Below are 18,330 nucleotides of genomic sequence, written 5' to 3' on the forward strand. Positions count from 1 at the left end.
ATCCTCGTTTTGCTTTTATTGATGTTCATCTTATATCCTCCTTTCAAGACACTGTCCATTCCGTTCAACTGCTCTTCCAAGTCCTTTGCTGTCTCTGACAGAATTACAATATCATCGGCGAACCTCAAAGTTTTTATTTCTTCTCCATGGATTTTAATACCTACTTAGAAGTTTTCTTTTGTTTCCTTTACTGCTTGCTCAATATACAGATTGAATAGCATCGGGGAGAGGCTACAATGCTATCTCACTCCCCTCCCAACCAGCGCTTCCCTTTCATGTCCCTCGACTCTTACAACTGCCATCTGCTTTCTGTACAAATTGTAAATAGCCTTTCGCTCCCTGTATTTTACCCCTACCACCTTCAGAATTTGAAAGAGAGTATTCCAGTCAACATTGTCAAAAGCCTTCTTTCAGTCTGCGATATGCATCTTGGCTGATACCAGTATCCATAAATGTATTCTTCCTTTCTTCCATTCCAGTGCCCTGTATCCAGCCAATGCTAGGTTGGAACTGGTATGGGTCTTCTGAAGTTTCATAGAGACTCAAGCATATCTGTATATAGGCTGTAATTACAACAGGGTTGATACTCCCAAAGGCATTTTAATGTGACTGTAAGTTTGCTTTCCCCCTCTCCTGCAATGGAATCCATGTACCCTTCTGTCGGTATCTAGTGTACTTCACATGTTGAAATGTGACATAGATTTTCAAAGTGTTTATGTATCATGGATGATATATGGGAACCTGACTGTTATTTACCTAGAAGGATGTGGAAAACCAACTAAAAACCACAACCTGGCTGGAGGTCCTCATTGTTAATCCATGAAGTAGATTTGATCTGGATCCAGTACACGTCCCCATGTCCTAGAAGTGGGCACTTCAACGCACTCATTGTTATAACCATGAGTGGCCAGCAAGCAGTGCATGGCAGAGAATGGAGAAGCGAAGCCACCAGGCGAGGGAGCCGCTGGAAGTATCGCTAACAATGAACAGACAGGACAAATGAACTAGTAAGGGATGACAGACACTACGACTGACCAGGACACAACACAAGGCAAGCAAGCAAGAACTGAGGTGATAAATACGCCAAGGCAACAACAACAATGCAGGAATGTTCCAAACAATGACAGTATGTATCTCAACACATGGATCTGAAATGCAATACGACCCAGATGCACACATGAACTACAATGAGTCCAAGACTGTCACGGTAGGACCGCGTGACTGCCTAAATACGTGGCCATGGGAAATGTGATTGGCCACAGACTTCACATGGTATGAGAGTGGCGCACTCGCACAGTGAGGCTTGCAGTGCAGGCACGCACTGGAGCACAGAGACTCCTAGTGGGTATCCAGGTCCATCCTATCTGGCACGCATTCAACTTCTATGCCTTCCAACACCAGACTCACCTACTGGGGTATTATTATCATGTTGTTGTTGTTATGGTCTTCAGTCCTGAGACTGGTTTGATGCAGTTCTCCATGCTACTCTGTCCTGTGCAAGCTTCTTCATCTCTCAGTACTTACTGCAACCTATATACTTCTGAATCTGCTTATTGTACTCATCTCTTGGTCTCCCTCTACGATTTTACCCTCCACGCTGCCCTCCAATGCTAAATTTGTGATCCCGCGATGCCTCAGAACATATCCTACCAAACAGTCCCTTCTTCCAGTCAAGTTGTGCCACGAACTCCTCTCCTCCCAATTCTATTCAATACCTCCTCATTAGTTATGTTAATACCTACTCCAAATTTTTCTTTTGTTTTCTTTACTGCTTGCTCAATATACAGATTGAATAACATCAGGGAAAGGCTACATCCCTGTCTCACTCCCTTCCCAACCACTGCTTCCCTTTCATGCCCCTCCACTCTTATAACTGCCATCTGGTTTTTGTACAAATTGAAAATAGACTTTCGCTCCCTGTATTTTACCCCTGCTACCTTTAGAATTTGAAAGAGAGTATTCCAGTCAACATTGTCAAAAGCTTTCTCTAAGTCTACAAATGCTAGAAATGTAGGTTTGCCTTTCCTTAATATTTCTTCTAACATAAGTCGTAAGGTCAGTATTGCCTCACGTGTTCCAACATTTCTACAGAATCCAAACTGATCTTCCCTGAGGTCAGCTTCTACCAGTTTTTCCATTCATCTGTAAGGAATTCGCGTTAGTATTTTGCAGCTGTGACTTATTAAACTGATAGTTCAGTAATTTTCACATCTGTCAACACCTGCTTTCTTTGGGATTGGAATTATAATATTCTTCTTGAAGTCTGAGGGTATTTCGTCTGTCTCATACATCTTGCTCACCAGATGGTAGAGTTTTGTCAGGACTGGCTCTCCCAAGGCTGTCAGTAGTTCTAATGGAATGTTGTCTACTCCCAGGACCTTGTTTCGACACAGGTCTTTCAGTGCTCTGTCAAACTCTTCATGCAGTATCGTATCTCCCATTTCATCTTCATCTACATCCTCTTCCATTTCCATAATATTGTCCTCAAGTACATCACCCTTGTATAGACCCTCTATATACTCCTTCCACCTTTCTACTTTCCCTTCTTTGCTTAGAACTGGGTTTCCACCTAAGCTCTTGATATTCATACAAGTGGTTCTCTTTTCTCCAAAGGTCTCTTTAATTTTCCTGTAGGCAGTATCTATCTACCCCTAGTGAGAAAAGCCTCTACATCCTTACATTTGTCCTCTAGCCATCCCTGCTTAGCCATTTTGCACTTCCTGTCGATCTCATTTTTGAGACGTTTGTATTCATTTTTGCCTGCTTCATTTACTGCATTTTTATATTTTCTCCTTTCATCAATTAAATTCAATGTTTCTTCTGTTACCCAAGGATTTCTACTAGCCCTCATCCTTTTACCTACTTGATCCTCTGCTGCCTTCACTATTTCATCTCTCAAAGCCACCCATTCTTCTTCTACTGTATTTCTTTCCCCCATTCCTGTCAATTATTCCCTTATGCTCTCCTTGCAACACTGTACAGCCACTGGTTTAGTCAGTTTATCCAGGTCCCATCTCCTTAAATATCCACCTTTTTGCAGTTTCTTCAGTTTTAATCTACAGTTCATAACCAATAGATTGTGCTCAGAGTCCACATCTGCCCCTGGAAATGTCTTACAATTTAAAACCTGGTTCCTAAATCTCTGTCTTACCATTATATAATCTATCTGATACCTTCCAGTATCTCCAGGACTCTTCCATGTATACAACCTTCTTTCATGGTTCTTGAACCAAGTGTTAGCTATGATTAAATTATGCTCTGTGCAAAATTCTACCAGGCGACTTCCTCTTTCATTTCTTGGCCCTAATACATATTCACCTACTACGTTTCCTTCTCTTCCTTTTCTTACTGTTGAATTCCAGTCACCCATGACTATTAAATTTTCGTCTCCCTTCACTACCTGAATAATTTCTTTTATATCATCATACATTTCATCAATGTCTTCATCATCTGCAGAGCTAGTTGGCATATAAACTTGTACTACTGTAGTAGGCATAGGATTTGTGTCTATCTTGTCCACAATAATGCATTCATTATGCTGTTTGTAGTAGCTTACCCGCACTCCTATTTTTTTATTCATTATTAAACCTACTAATGTATTACCCCTATTTGATTTTGTATTTATAACCCTGTATTCACCTGAGTAAAAGTCTTGTTCCTCCTGCCACCAAACTTCACTAATTCCCACTTTAACCTATCCATTTCCGTTTTTAAATTTTCTAACCTACCTGCCCACACTCTGATCCATAGAACGCCAGTTTTCTTTCTTCTGATAACGACATCCTCCTGAGTAGTCCCCACCCGGAGATCTGAATGGGGGACTATTTTGCCTCGGGAATAATTTAGCCACGAGTACGCCATCATCATTTAACCATACAGTAAAGCTGCATGCCCTCGAGAAAAATACGGCTGTAGTTTCCCATTTCTTTCAGCTGTTCACAGTATCAGCACAGCAAGGCGGTTTTGGTTAGTGTTACAGGGCCAGATCAGTCAATCAACCAGACTGTTGCCCCTAGAACTACTGAAAAGGCTGCTGCCCCTCTTCAGGAACCACACATTTGTCTGGTCTCTTAACAGATACCCCTCCATTGTGGTTGCACCTACAGTACGGCCATCTGTAACGCTGAGGCACACAAGCCTCCCCACTAACGGCAAGGTCCATGGTTCATGGGGGGGTATTATCATGAATAAAAGAAAATATTGCAATGTTTACTGACAATCTGGTTTTAGATCCAGCTATCTACAATGAATTTAAATATTAATAGAAAATTCATTTCGGTATGGAGATAAAGCAGTGCAGATAAAATAGCAAAATTGGTTATGTTCCTCTATTTAAGGTGCAATGCTGTGTTAATGGATTGCCTAAGAAAGATTCACAGAGAATTTAAAAGATGATGTCCATGAGGAGCAGTGGAAAGGTATTCTCGAAGTGGACGCGATTTATTCCTGCAGCACTTGAAATTATATTTCACTGATCTAGAATGATAGATTGTGTGTTCAGAAAGAGTTTTTGTGTGTGTGTGTGTGTGTGTGTGACTCAGAGGTTCAGAATTATCAAGGACAGATCTGCACTACAATTAATATAATAAAATTGTCTGCTTTGTTATTAAAAAATGTAAATTCATGTCCAATATAAAAGAAATTTAAAGAACAAAATTTAAAAATAACATTGGAAAATTATTGTAGTGGTAATGAAGAAAAAGAAGTAAAAAAGTGAGACTTTTTTACCTGGTAGCAAGTGTGACATAGTTGAAGGTATATCTACACTGCTAATGACAAAATCAATGATAGAAAGTAAGGAACCTAAAAGAAACTAATAACAATAATAATAGTTAGTTGATTAAGTACAGGTACACTCAACTTACTCATACAGACACTGTATTCACAACTAAGCAATATGTTTGATGGCTGTTGCCAGAAAAAAAATCATTAGAATGCTGAAAAACTAATTTTTTGGCTGTAATAAGGTATGTTGAAACCTCGTTCTGATTTGATACAGTTGCCTTAAAAATATTTCACATAAAACTAAAGCACATCATAACAAGACCCACTTATAGATGTGAAGGTAGATAAAAAGCATCCAGTTAAAAAATACAATTATTCCAGTCTTATGAAGACTATAAGAAAAAAACATGTTATGAAATATAGATTTACTTTTAAGATAATTATATATTAATTTTACAAAACTATACTTAACTTCATTGTCATTGTCTGCATAAAACAGAAGATTCTTCATCATAAAAACCTGTGGATTTTTGCTCAGTTTTACTAACAAAAGCTAGACTAATTTTACAGCAAACTTCTTAAAACTTATTCTTAGTATCATTTATCTTCAAAAATTTAATTACATTATAAAATTAATGTTCTGATAGAGAACAGTACACCTCACATGTGAAGTTATTAAAAGGTGTAGACTGAGAAAAAGGAGGGACTTTGCTTTAAAAAATTTAGACTTTCTATTTTATGTCTGCCATCATGACTGTTTGTAATTTGAGATGACTAACATAAGCAAAACATTTTGTGATTTCAGTGGTGCTTGAGCATTGCTATGATTTCTATGCAGTGGTTTTAATGCTCTTTTCACATCAGCAAATGATTAACCATTCTTCAATTCAATTCAATTTTTATTGTCACATAACATGCCTTATACAATCAAAGATTGTGACATAGGTGACTTGTCAGTTTTACACTATATATAATAATACTAAAAATAGACAATAAACTAATAATATATATGGTTAACATCTTCAAAGAGGTATTTTAATTACAATTATACTGCATTGTTGCCATTCATGAAATCTTCTATACTATACTAACATTTATCTTTCAGATATTTTTAAAGGTCTCTTTTGGTACCTTTTACGTTTGGGTCATCCATATCTTTCCATATTTTATTTACAGATTTCATGCCCATATAGTATGGGGTTTTTTCATATGATCTTAAATGGTGGGTAGGTAACATGTAGCTCATTCTATATCTAGTATCATATTGATGCAAGAAGAAGTTGCCCTCAAAAAGTTGTGGGTTTCTTTTCATGAAAGTGAGAGTTTCATAGATGTATATGCTTGGAATGCTCATTAGATCTAGTTTTACAAATAGAGGTTTACAATGTTCCATTGGTTTTGCTCCCACCATTGCACAGATGATACTTTTTTGTAGTCTAAAAGCTCTAAGTAAATTTGTTTTTTCAGACCCCCATAAAATTATACTATACCTAATGACTGAAACAAAATGTGCATTATATACAGTTTTTCTTACAGCTAAATCAGTAATACTATACAAGATATCCATAATATATACAAGGCTATTCAGTCAGTCCAGTATGTTGTCCACATGGTGACTCCATAACGGGTTTTTACTGACTAATACGCCAAGGAATTTGACACAGTCTGCAGTCTCTAATTTTTTGTCCATATACCTTATTTCACTTATAGACTGTGCAGATTGTTTTGTGGTGAAATTAACAATTTCTGTTTTTGTAAAATTTAATGTCAAGTTATTGTTTTTGACCCATGCCTATACTTCCCCAAGTGTTTGTACCATATGATGAATCAGGTCTACCTCATTTTTACAACAGACTACAGCTGTTGAGTCATCTGCATAGAGGATAGTATCAGACTGGACCTGACATGGCATATCATTAATATAATATAGAAAAAGTAGTGGCCCTAATATTGAACCTTGTGGAACACCTAATTGGGTGTGTTTCCAGCCAGAGAGAAATTTCTTGCCATTGATGTTAATAAGTACCCTTTGTTTTCTGTTTGCCAAGTATGATGACATCCAGCTCAGAGATTTTCCTTGAAAACCATAGCGTGCCAATTTTTGGAGAAACAGGTCATGATTTACTGTGTCGAAGGCTTTGGACAGGTCACAAAAGATGCCTGACACACACATTCTATCATCAAGATATCTGCTGACTTTTGTGACTAATTCATTTATTGCATGGATTGTGCTGTAGTCTTTTCTGAAACCATATTGATTGCCTAAGATAATGCTGTTAGATGAATTGGGATTTTCGATCTGATCACATGCAGCTCTTTCAAATATTTTTGAGAAAATTGGTAACAGTGAGATTGGCCTATGGTTGCCCAATTCATCTTTTTTGCCTTTTCTTATGTGTGGGCCGAACGAGGGACATTATGATTTTGATGACATCTAATATGGAAACATGAGAAAACTTACAACATGGGCAATTGCTGTCTGTCTATTGGGCTTTATTTTTGGTGGTGAACAGTCACCAAATTTGTTACAGTTTATGAGAAATGTCATTGAATGATTCACAAATGGCACTGGGTTCTGTAACAGCTCTACCATTTATCACTATTTTAGAAGGGCATTTTCTCTCTGCCTCACTGCCAACTTCACTTCTTATAACAGACCAAACAGCTTTTGATTTGTTTTTTGCATTTGAAATGAAGTTATTATTCGCAGTACGTTTTGCTAGTTTAACTATTTTGTCAATTTTTTTTTTTTTTTTTTTTTTTTTTTTTTTTTTTTTTTTTTTTTTTTTTTTTTTTTTTTTTTTTTTGTATTCTTGAGCAATCCATTGATGATATGCTTTAATTCTGCATCAAGGAGCTTTGATTCACAGATTATCCTTGCTCTATCCACCAATGTTTTTGTGATAGCTTGCCTTTGTTTTGGGTGGTGGTTCAAATCCCATGAGCATGAGTTATTAGTAAACCATGTGGCCAAATCTACCATCTTCTTTCTTGAAAAGTACCACATCAAGAAAGTTCAGTCTTCTGCCTTCCTTCTCCTCCATGGTAAACTGAATCTTCAGACTGATCCCATTGAGATATTTTTGAAAACAAACCAGTTCGTCCCCACCACGCTGTTGGAAAAAAAAAAAAAAAAATCCAGATACTCCATGTACTGGACACAAATATTTGGTTTCTAGTTTGCATTTTCCAATGCCTGTTCCTCAAATCTTTCCATAAGGAAGTTCACTGTAATTGGGCTTAAGCTGCTCCCCATAGTGACAATCCACCTGTTCACAGAACTCATCATTCCATTTGAAATGTGTAATTGTGAGGAAATATTTAAACAGTCCTGCATCGTTGGGAGGAAAAATATTATTCAGCTGTTACAGCACTTAATTGATCAGAACCACAGTGAATAGTGATACCATATCAAAACCAACTAATATGTTCTCTGGCTGTACCACTATGCCATTTAATTTACTGATAAAACATGCCAAATTCTTTATATATGAATCCAATTGGCCCACTTACTGTTTAATAATGTTGTCAAGAGCTTGCAATCGAATAAGCAGAAGCACTCACTATAGGCCTTAAAGGAACATGTTCTTTGTGCACCTTCATATCTCAAATGGAATAATGAGTTCTATGAACAGATGGATGGTGCCGCTATTGGGAGCCCCTTAAACTCAGTTGTAGTGAACTTCTTTACGAAAACATTCAAGGATCAGGCATTGGAAACTGCAAACAAGAAACCAAATATTTGGTCTGGTATGTAGATGATACGTTTGTTTTGTGGCACCATGGCAAGGAGGAAGTGGGTTGTTCTCACAAACTTCTCAATGGGATTGATCCAAAGATTCAGTTTACCATAGAGGAAGAGGAGGCAGGCAGAGGATTGAACTTTCTTGATGTGCTAGTTTTCAAGAAAGAAAACTGCATGTTGGGCCACACAGTTTACCAAAATCCCATGCACACAGACTATTACCTACAACTGGGATTCAAACCACCAGCCACAACAAAAGTGAGACATCATAAAAACATTGGCAGATAGAGCAAGGAAAGTCTGTAAACCAGAGCTGCTTGACACAGAATTAAAAGATCTCACCAGTGCATTGCTCAAGAAAAGTAATTAATTAGCTGAGGTGAAAAGATCATTAAGACCACTGTGATGAAATTATAGCGATGCTCAAGCACCAGTGAAATCAAAAGTTCTCATGCCTTCCATTGATGATGTTACTGATTGCATAGGAAAAATCTTGAAAAAGCAGAAAATCACAGTAAACTACAAACCCACCTGGAAGATACAAGATCACCTAAAATCGGCCTAGGATGCTCGCCAACTGCTTAAAAAAACAGGAATTTATAGGATTCCATCTAGTTTCAGGGAGGTGTACATGGGTACTACCAAAAGAACAGTCAAGAAATGACTAGAGAGCACAAGTGTAATTCCAGAAGAGTGGAGACTGACATATAATCTGTTGCAGAACATGCTTTGCAATCAGGATACCACCACATTTATTTTGATAGGACTCAAGTATTGACAGCCACAAGAGGATACTATGAAAGGTTAGACAGAGCAGCAACAGAGATTGTAAAACACCCCCGGAATTTCAATAGGAAGGAGGAAGGTGTGTAATTGAATGACATGTTGATTCCTGTACTGTACAAAATGTATACCAGCCTTCCACCATAGGGTGATAGCAACAGCAGACAATGGGAGTTGGCAATGACCAATTGCACTGATACATTCAAGACATGTGATGGCATGCCACTGTGTGGAAGCATGTGGAAGCAGATTTTCGCTATAGTCAGTAGTGAGCCAGGATGATAATCAGACATTCAAAGAAGCTACAATCTCCGTTGAAAATGTCCACCACAGATGGGGACAAAACATTGGGTTTGAAAGTGAAATCCATTCGACCACAACAGAATAGCCTGGAACATTTTATTAATTGGGAGTCTGGAGTCCTTCTGACTTAAATTCAACAAATAACCAATACTTTGATAATTAATTTTTCTGTAAATATGGACAACAAGTAACCACGATCTGAAACAGCAGAAACAAATAATGATCCATAGCAGCCTTAAAATGATTGAAATGCAAGTTCAGGTAAAAATGTTTTTAGTGATCACAATTGTGTGCATTTAAAAGTTTCAAAAGTAACAGAGTCCAATTCACTAACTCTATCTTGTAAATGCACCACCATTGTGCCCAAAATTTTACAGTAGATTATTTTAAAATACATTCCAAAATTGCCTGCAGCATCACATTTCCAATGTTTAATTACTAGTTCATTCATATGCTGGCCATCATTGACTCTTCCCATATTCTTTCAAATTCATCACATTTGGTTTTCAACATTTTTTGGAATCCAGTAATTTTTGTTTCACTTTTATCAATGTGGTAAATACATCAAATAAGGCATTAGTGAGAGGGGTAATGTCTGCAGAAGTATGTAGTATGAGATGAAATGATAGCTTGCATCGTGATTTCAAAGCCATGAGCAGCAGTATAGGTATTTTCATCCCCATTTATCTGGATCTATTACCTTCTTGGGAAGCAAAACAAGTTGACTGAGATTTTTGTCCAAATTTAACACTGCAAGTTAACTGAGAAATTTTTATCCAGGGGCACTGCTGCAAAAGGCTTTATAGCCTATCATGCATGTGAGTAACAGCTGTGACACAATGGAGTACTAAGAAGAAACATGAGGAATTAAGCTTATCAGTTGCTTCATCCACAATAACTTAGAAAAATTAAATTCTGTTCTTCTTTTCTTATTTTATTCATGCATGAGTCTGAAATAGAAGCAATCAGGACATTCTGTGTTAGACCTCACACAACTGTAATCACAGGATAATGTTCTAAATGATGTTACAGATTTTTGTCATTCACTGAGCAGATGTGTGTGTTCAACATAATTTAGTCAGTCATTATAGAACAGGTTTTACTTGAAAATAGGTTAAAATGAGATTTCACTCTAGAAATGACTGTTGCATATTTGCACATTTTTGTATAGAATGGGCTTAATTCTAGCCATCTTAGCTGACACAGTGGCCACATCATTTCATACCTCACTTTAGAAAGGTCTTCGCCTCCTAGTGCTAATTTCTTTAACTACAGTTCCTCAAAATGGGGGGAATGCCTATTGCAAGCAGCTGTGAGCTTTCAGGAATAAGGAAAAGGAAAGGGGACAGAGAAATATTAATGAATATAAGTATTATGTCATCAAACATGCACAAATAAAGGGTTGTGAACTTATTCCAGAAAATTTGTAAGCATCAAGCCCCCAGGGAGCCTTGTTGGTATGTGTTATAACCTAACTTCTGTTACTAAAGAAAATTTGGATTTATTGTATGTATGAACACATTAAAGTTCGTACTTATTTTGTTTCAGGTGCCATAAACAGTGCTTTAACAGGATATCAGATAAGGAACAAATTAGTATGTTCACAAAGTTGTACAATTACAATACAAAAAATGAACAAGACATCTTTTTTGTGAGTCTCATTGAATCTAAAGTTACAGTTTGATGACAAATATCAGGAGGAGATGAATCTCTTCATAAGGTATCACAATGCGCCAGTTACAAGTTTTTTCTAATAATTAATTTTAGGCATGTTGCCATCTGCAGAATAGGTATTTCCAGTAAGTGGGAAAATGAGACATGACCACATAGACTTCTTTCCCGTAGATGTTTCTCACTACAGTTCATGTGAGTACAAGTATACTGATCTTTGATTGTCCATAAAAGTAATGCATGATATGCTCCTGGAGAAACATCCTAAGCAAGAATTACCTACAAATTTTATACTAAATACGTGAGAGAAATTTTCAATCTTGCCTTCAGCTGTCGTCAGGTGGACACTTCTGTAACATGTGAACAGTTGAAAGTGAAGATAAAGAGTACTTCTCTTGTTGAAGCTGAAAAAATATGTGGCTGTTGCTGAATTAATGGCCCATCAATGCCATTGCAAAACGTTTTTATGGCAATGGCAACCAACACAAGAAGATTACCAAAAGGACAATACTGTGTTGTGACTGTGGTTTTGTTTTATGCAGAATTTTCCATTAACAAACATTTCTGTCCAGGATGTATTTCATCTCAGGCAACTCTGTGTTAATTTTTTTTAAATCAAAAACATGAAACCAAATTCTTCTGTGATCTATGTATACCATGAGGGAACTATAAAAAAGATGGCAAATGAGGTATGTTCATACCTGTTAAACTACATTTATTTATTTATTTTTATTTAGTCCTGTGACATCTTGTGTAGATATAAGTCAAAATATAATGCAGAGATAAATATTTCAAATTTTTCACATAAGGACAATACAGAAACTGTGATTTCACACTCAATCTAACTAACATTTACTACATGTATAACTGATATCCAACAGATGTTTCCTAGATTCTTACAGACAATACAGTTAGAAGAAAATGCATCCAATAATATTGTTACATAGCCGAGATTGTTTTCAGATGAATGAATTGGACAAAACAAGAGTAACTGCATGATTATGTTGTGTGCTGCACTAGTGGGTACAGAGTAATTTCTGAAAGTGAAACAATTCTTTCCTGTCAGGGGCCACTCTTTTAATGCTTGTGACAGAGACTTTTATATGATGAAATAAGCAGAAGATGAGTGGATCATATATATACTGGGGTTACAAAAGTCATGGGATACCTCCTAAATGCATGTTGGATCTTCTTTTGCTTGGTGTCGAGCAGTAACTCAACATGGCATGGACTCAACATGTTGCTGCAAGTCCCCTGTAGAAATATTGAACACTGTTGCATCTGCAGCCACCCATAATAGCAAGTGTTGCAGAAGCAGGATGTTGTGCATGAACTGACCTATGTCAATAGGATTCATGTAAGGCAATCTGGATGGCCAAATCATTCACTCAAATTCTTCAGAATGTTTTTCAAACAAATCATGAACGATCATGACCTGATGATATGACCTCATTATTTGGGAACATGAAGTCCATGAATGGCTGTGAATGATCTCTAAGTAACTGAACATAACTATTTCCAGTCAAGATCAGTTCAGTTGGATCATAGGACCTGGTCCATTCCACGTAAGCACAGCCCACACAATTATGGAGCCATCTGCATCTTGCACAGTGCCTTGTTGACAACTTAGGTACATTGTTTCATTGGGTCTGTGCCACACTTGAATGCTACCATCATTTCTGTGGTGTCACCGCCAGACACCACACTTGCTAGGTGGTAGCTTTAAATCGGCTGCGGTCCATTAGTACATGTCGGACCCGCGTGTCGCCACTGTCAGTAATTGCAGACCAAGCGCCACCACACGGCAGGTCTAGAGAGACGTACTAGCACTCGCCCCAGTTGTACGACGACTTTGCTAGCGACTACACTGATGAAGCCTTTCTCTCCATTGCCGAGAGATAGTTAGAATAGCCTTCAGCTAAGTCCATGGCTACAACCTAGCAAGGCGCCATTAGCCTTACAGTGCTTGTATTTAAAGAGTCTCACTTGTATCATCAAGAATGCTGTATACAAATGATGGAGTAAAGTTAAGTATAACCGCAGCTACGTACTTTTCTTTATAGCATTCATTACGTATCCTGTTCCAGACCTCAAGCCCGTCTGCGTTAGATTATAGCGTGCATTTCGGCCTCCTCTATCTACAAGGTGTTGGCACATTTGCCAACACATCAATTTCTTACCAACTGAAATCAGGACTCATTTGACCAGGCTGTGGTTTACCAGTCATCTACGGTCCAGCTGACATGGTCAAAAGCCAGAGAGGTGCTGCAGACAATGTCATGCTGTTAACGAAGGCACTCGCATTGGTCATCTGCTGCCATAGCACAGTGATGACAAATTTTCCTGCACTTTCCTTATGGGTACATTCGTCTTACTTCCCACACTGATTTCTACAGTTATTTCACACAGTATTGCTTGCCTGTTAGCACTAACAACTCCACACAAATGCCACTCCTCCCAGTCATTAAGTGAAGGTTGTCAGCCACTGCATTTTCCCTGGTGAGAGGCAATGCCTGAATTTTGGTATTCTGAGCACACTTTTGACACTGTAGATCTCAGAATACTAAATTGCACTGCCCTTTCATACCTGGTATACATGATAATATGGCCATTTTTATATGTGCATATCACTGTCCCATGACTTTGTCACCTCAGTGTATACTGTGAAGGGATACTATGAATTGATTGGCATGCTATCACTTTACACTGAAACTTTTTGAAAATGACTCTGAATGTAAATAAATGTAGCATTTTGCACATACATAGCAAAAGAAATCCACTGCTGTACAGCTACACTATTGATGACAGACCTCTGGAACAGTATCTTCCACAAAATATCTAGGAGTAACTATCCAGATTGACCTTAAGCGGAATGGAAAAAAAAAGTGGGAAAAGCAGAAGACAGACTCAGATTCATAGGAAGAATCTTAAGGAAATGTAACTCAACTGTGAAGGAATTGGCTTACAAGCCACTTTTTCAACTGATTATTGAGTACTGTTCATCTATCTGCGATCCCTACCTGGTAGGACTGATAGAAGAAACAGAAGATGCAATGAAGAGTGGCACATTTCATCACAAGATTCTTTAGCCGGTGTGAGAGCATTACATATATGCTCAACAAACTCAATTGGCAGACATTAAAAGAGAGGCATTGTGTATTTGGGGGAGATTTACTACTGAAATTTCAAGACAGTGCTTTCTTGGTGGAGTTGGACAACATATTACTTCCCACACCCTCAGAACCACCACCATCACATAGATCTCACATAATGACCACAAGGAGAAAATCTGGGAAATTAGAGCCAATACAGAGGCTTACCGACAGTCATTCTTCGCACGTGCTGTTCATGAGTGGATCAGGTTTGGAGGTCTCATTGGTGGTACAAAAGTACTCTCCACCACACACCATTAAGTGGCTTGCAGAGTGTGATGCAGATGTAGATGATGATATCCATGATTTTTCTGAATAGTGGCCAAAAAGGAGAGTTGTCTCTTGAATCACATGGTAGAGGTGTTCTACCACAAGTATTCTTTTAACCAAAAGCTTTGATGTATTTTGAGCACTGTTAAATAAGTAATCAGATTGTAGCATCCCCTTACATTAGAGGAGTTGTAGGGCATGCTTTTGATTTGTGACTCTCTGTAACTCAAGTTAAGCTGTCATTAATAAGTGCATATCATGACTAAGTTCCTATCAATGTGTTGAAAATTAATGATCTCTTGGTCAGTTTCTGAGAAAGGAATTTATAGTGAATGACTGATTTTGTTTAAATTTCACACATATGAATAACTTCATACTTTAAAATGTAATAATTTGCTCATTGTGTTTATAGATTCGTGCTCTCCTGCTATCTAGAGAAAATAGCAAAAAACCATGTGTGATTTGCCTCATCGTGGGGCCTAGTAACCTTTAGCAGGTAACCATGCATCTCTGAGCTCCAGTCATCATGTGCATAGCCCATTCAGAGAACATCATTCATTGCCTGGTTTGTAATACATTGCCAGTATAACTTACAAATTATGCTGACAATTACGAAAAAGTTACACCACTAATCCAAAAATATTGTATCATATCACATTTGTGAACATATGAAAGGAATGCTTTCAAACTTTGGATAAGCAGTGCTCACTTTGCATCCATTAAATGCATGCTATTGAAACTAAGCTCTGCAGTCAGGTCCTGAGGACTGCACAAAACTAACTGGTTGTCGTGTCATCCTCTGCCAATTGCATCATTTAGATGTGATATGGAGGGATATGGGAGTCAGCACATTACTCTATTAGCCATTTTCAGCTTTCCAGATTTTGGAACTGTATGTCTCATTTTTAGGCTCAACATAGGTTATCAGAACATTTACTCAAATGGCTCTGAGCACTATGGGACTCAACTTCTGAGGTTATTAGTCCCCTAGAACTTAGAACTAGTTAAACCTAACTAACCTAAGGACATCACACACATCCATGCCTGAGGCAGGATTCAAACCTGCGACCGTAGCGGCCTTGCGGTTCAAGACTGCAGCACCTAGAACTGCACGGCCACTTCGGCCAGCAAAACATTTACTCATTTCAATTCAGTTCCATTACTTTATTCATATGCTACCAACATACATTGTATGGATGTAGTCAATTCATAGCCACAGCTAGTTACAATAAAATGTCTTATATTTAAGTCATTTACAATCTCTCATAAAAGTACAGTCATCTTACATCAGTATAAGTAAATAATTTTACTTTTTCATATTCAGATATTCTTTAAAAATATGCATTATTAAAACTATACATTATTAAAAATTGTTGTAGCTCTGCTTTGAATTTATGAAATTCTTTAATTTTCCTTGTTGTAGTAGACAATGCTCTAAAATGTATTTTTGGTTGATAATGTACACTTTTTTGGTAAAGGGATTTTTCATGAGTCTCTCTGTGAAAGTAATCTCTGTTTTTTGTTTTGTAGCTTTGAATCTGCTTGGTCAAGGCTAAACACTTGTGGTGAGTTCTCAGAAAGCACACACGTTTGTAACTGTATAAGCCAGAAAGTTCCATCTTTTAAAATTCTTTAAATATTTCCCTGCAGGGCTTTCTACAATGCTCCTTACATTAGTCTAAAAGCCCTTTTTTTGAAGTGTGAACGTTTATGAGAGTAAACCCAAAAGTAAAGTCTTTTTTTTTTTACAAGTACATAGACCTGTTTATTTCTACAATGGTTTACATCAGTTTACAGCTTGAACATTTAGCTATTTTTCAACATAATTACCATTTCTGTCAATGCATTTTTGTAGATGCTGTGGCAGTTTCTGTATGCCCATGTCATACCAGCTCACCGCCATGCTGTTAAGAAAGTTATGAACCTCTTTTTCACCTTGTCATCAGAGCTGAATTGCTGGGACCACAATTAACGCTGTCAGATACTTTGAGACTCTGAAAAGACTCAATTCGGAACCGGAGAAGGGGAATGTTGAGCAAGGGTTTAAACATTCTCCATGACAATGCTCTCCCACACATCGCACAGCAAACTGTTGCTCTCCTGCAACAGTTTCAGTGGAACATAATCACCTACCCACCCTATAGTCTTGACTTGGCACTCAGTGACTATCACCTGTTCCCTCGGTTAAAAGAACATTTGGCCCGAAAGCGATTCAGCTCCGACGACAAGGTAAAATGGCTCAGATGGTTTGGAAAATTATGAATAAAAGGAATAATGGAAGGTCTAATAGAGAATCCTGGGGCACTCTATAGCTAGATTTTTTGTAAACTGAAAGGTATTCCTTGCCTTCAAGACATTTTTGTACTCTCTGCTGTCTATCAGAGAGGTAAGATTTGAACCATATGAAGGCCATTCCCCAGATGCCATAGCAATCTAATTTCATAAGCAGTTAATCATGGCTGATTAAATCAAATGCTTTGAATACCTCTAAGAATATCTCACAGCTTAGAGCATTCCCATCCAAGGCATTTAGGATCATTTTTATGAATTGAAATACTGCTGTTTATGTTGATATGTTCTTCCCAAATCCATTTTGAGCTTTAGTCAGTACTTTATTTTTATTTGGGAAGTCAGTTAGTTTTTCATACATTACTCTTTCAGTTGTGGTACTTTAGGGAAAAAGTGTCAGTGGTGGCACTGGTCTATAATTATTTGTGTCAGCTGTGTTATCCCTTTTGTAGAGTGTATTTATTATGGATAACTTAAGCTTTAATGGAAACACCCCTATCCTGAAAGAAGTATTAATAATGCCAGCTAGCTAAGAATCTATACTGGTGAAACTGTGTTTGATTAATTTGCCTGGAATTCTGTTATTACTACTATATATATTATTTTTGGATGTATTAAGAGCATTTCTCTCCTCAGATTCTGTTATTGGATACAGAAACATTGTCTTTTCACAAGCTGGTACTTTTATATTTTTAGTGTTGCAACTATGCCAACGGCCTTGCCGCAGTGGTAACACCAGTTCCTGTCAGATCACTGAAGTTAAGCACTGTTGGGCTGGGCTAACACATGGATGGGTGACCATCTGGTCTGCCGAGTACTGTTGGCAAGTGGGGTGCACTCAGCCCTTGTGAGGCAAACTGAGGAGCTACTTGATTAAGAAGTAGCGGCTCCAGTCTCGGAAACTGACATACGGCCAGGAGAATGGTGCGCTGACCACATGCCCCTCCATATCTGCATCCAGTGACGCCTGTAGGCTGAGGATGACACAGTGGCCAGTCGGTACCTTAGGGCCTTCATGGCATGTGCGGGAGCAGAGAGAGAGAGAGAGAGAGAGAGAGAGAGAGAGAGAGAGAGAGAGAGAGAGAGAGAAAGAGAGAGAGTTGTAGCTATGAAGAAGAAAGGTCCAAGGATGGCAGACCTGTCATTACTTCCTTCACAGCAGAGCGTCTGTTTGTAATCTCCAGTTAGTAACAGGACAATCAGTTACAACTAAGTATAAGTAATGTATGATGTGAAATTCTTTTTTGCAAGGAGTATGTCATTGAACATACAATTAAAAGCTTTACTTAGATTTTATAATATCATGGGGAATAAATACCAGTACATTATTAATATTTTACAAATGATAGTATATTTTCCCTAGCAGAAGACAAACTTATAACTGGTGAGAAT

The 18,330-nt window shown here is 37.8% G+C and overlaps 1 pseudogene; it reads left to right on the forward strand.

The window, feature by feature from the left end:
• Nucleotides 1-17,646: 17,646 nt before the first annotated feature.
• Nucleotides 17,647-17,764, forward strand: LOC126185795 (5S ribosomal RNA; annotated as a pseudogene).
• Nucleotides 17,765-18,330: the final 566 nt, after the last annotated feature.

Source organism: Schistocerca cancellata, chromosome 4, assembly GCF_023864275.1.
Source record: "Schistocerca cancellata isolate TAMUIC-IGC-003103 chromosome 4, iqSchCanc2.1, whole genome shotgun sequence".
Lineage (NCBI taxonomy): Eukaryota > Metazoa > Arthropoda > Insecta > Orthoptera > Acrididae > Schistocerca > Schistocerca cancellata.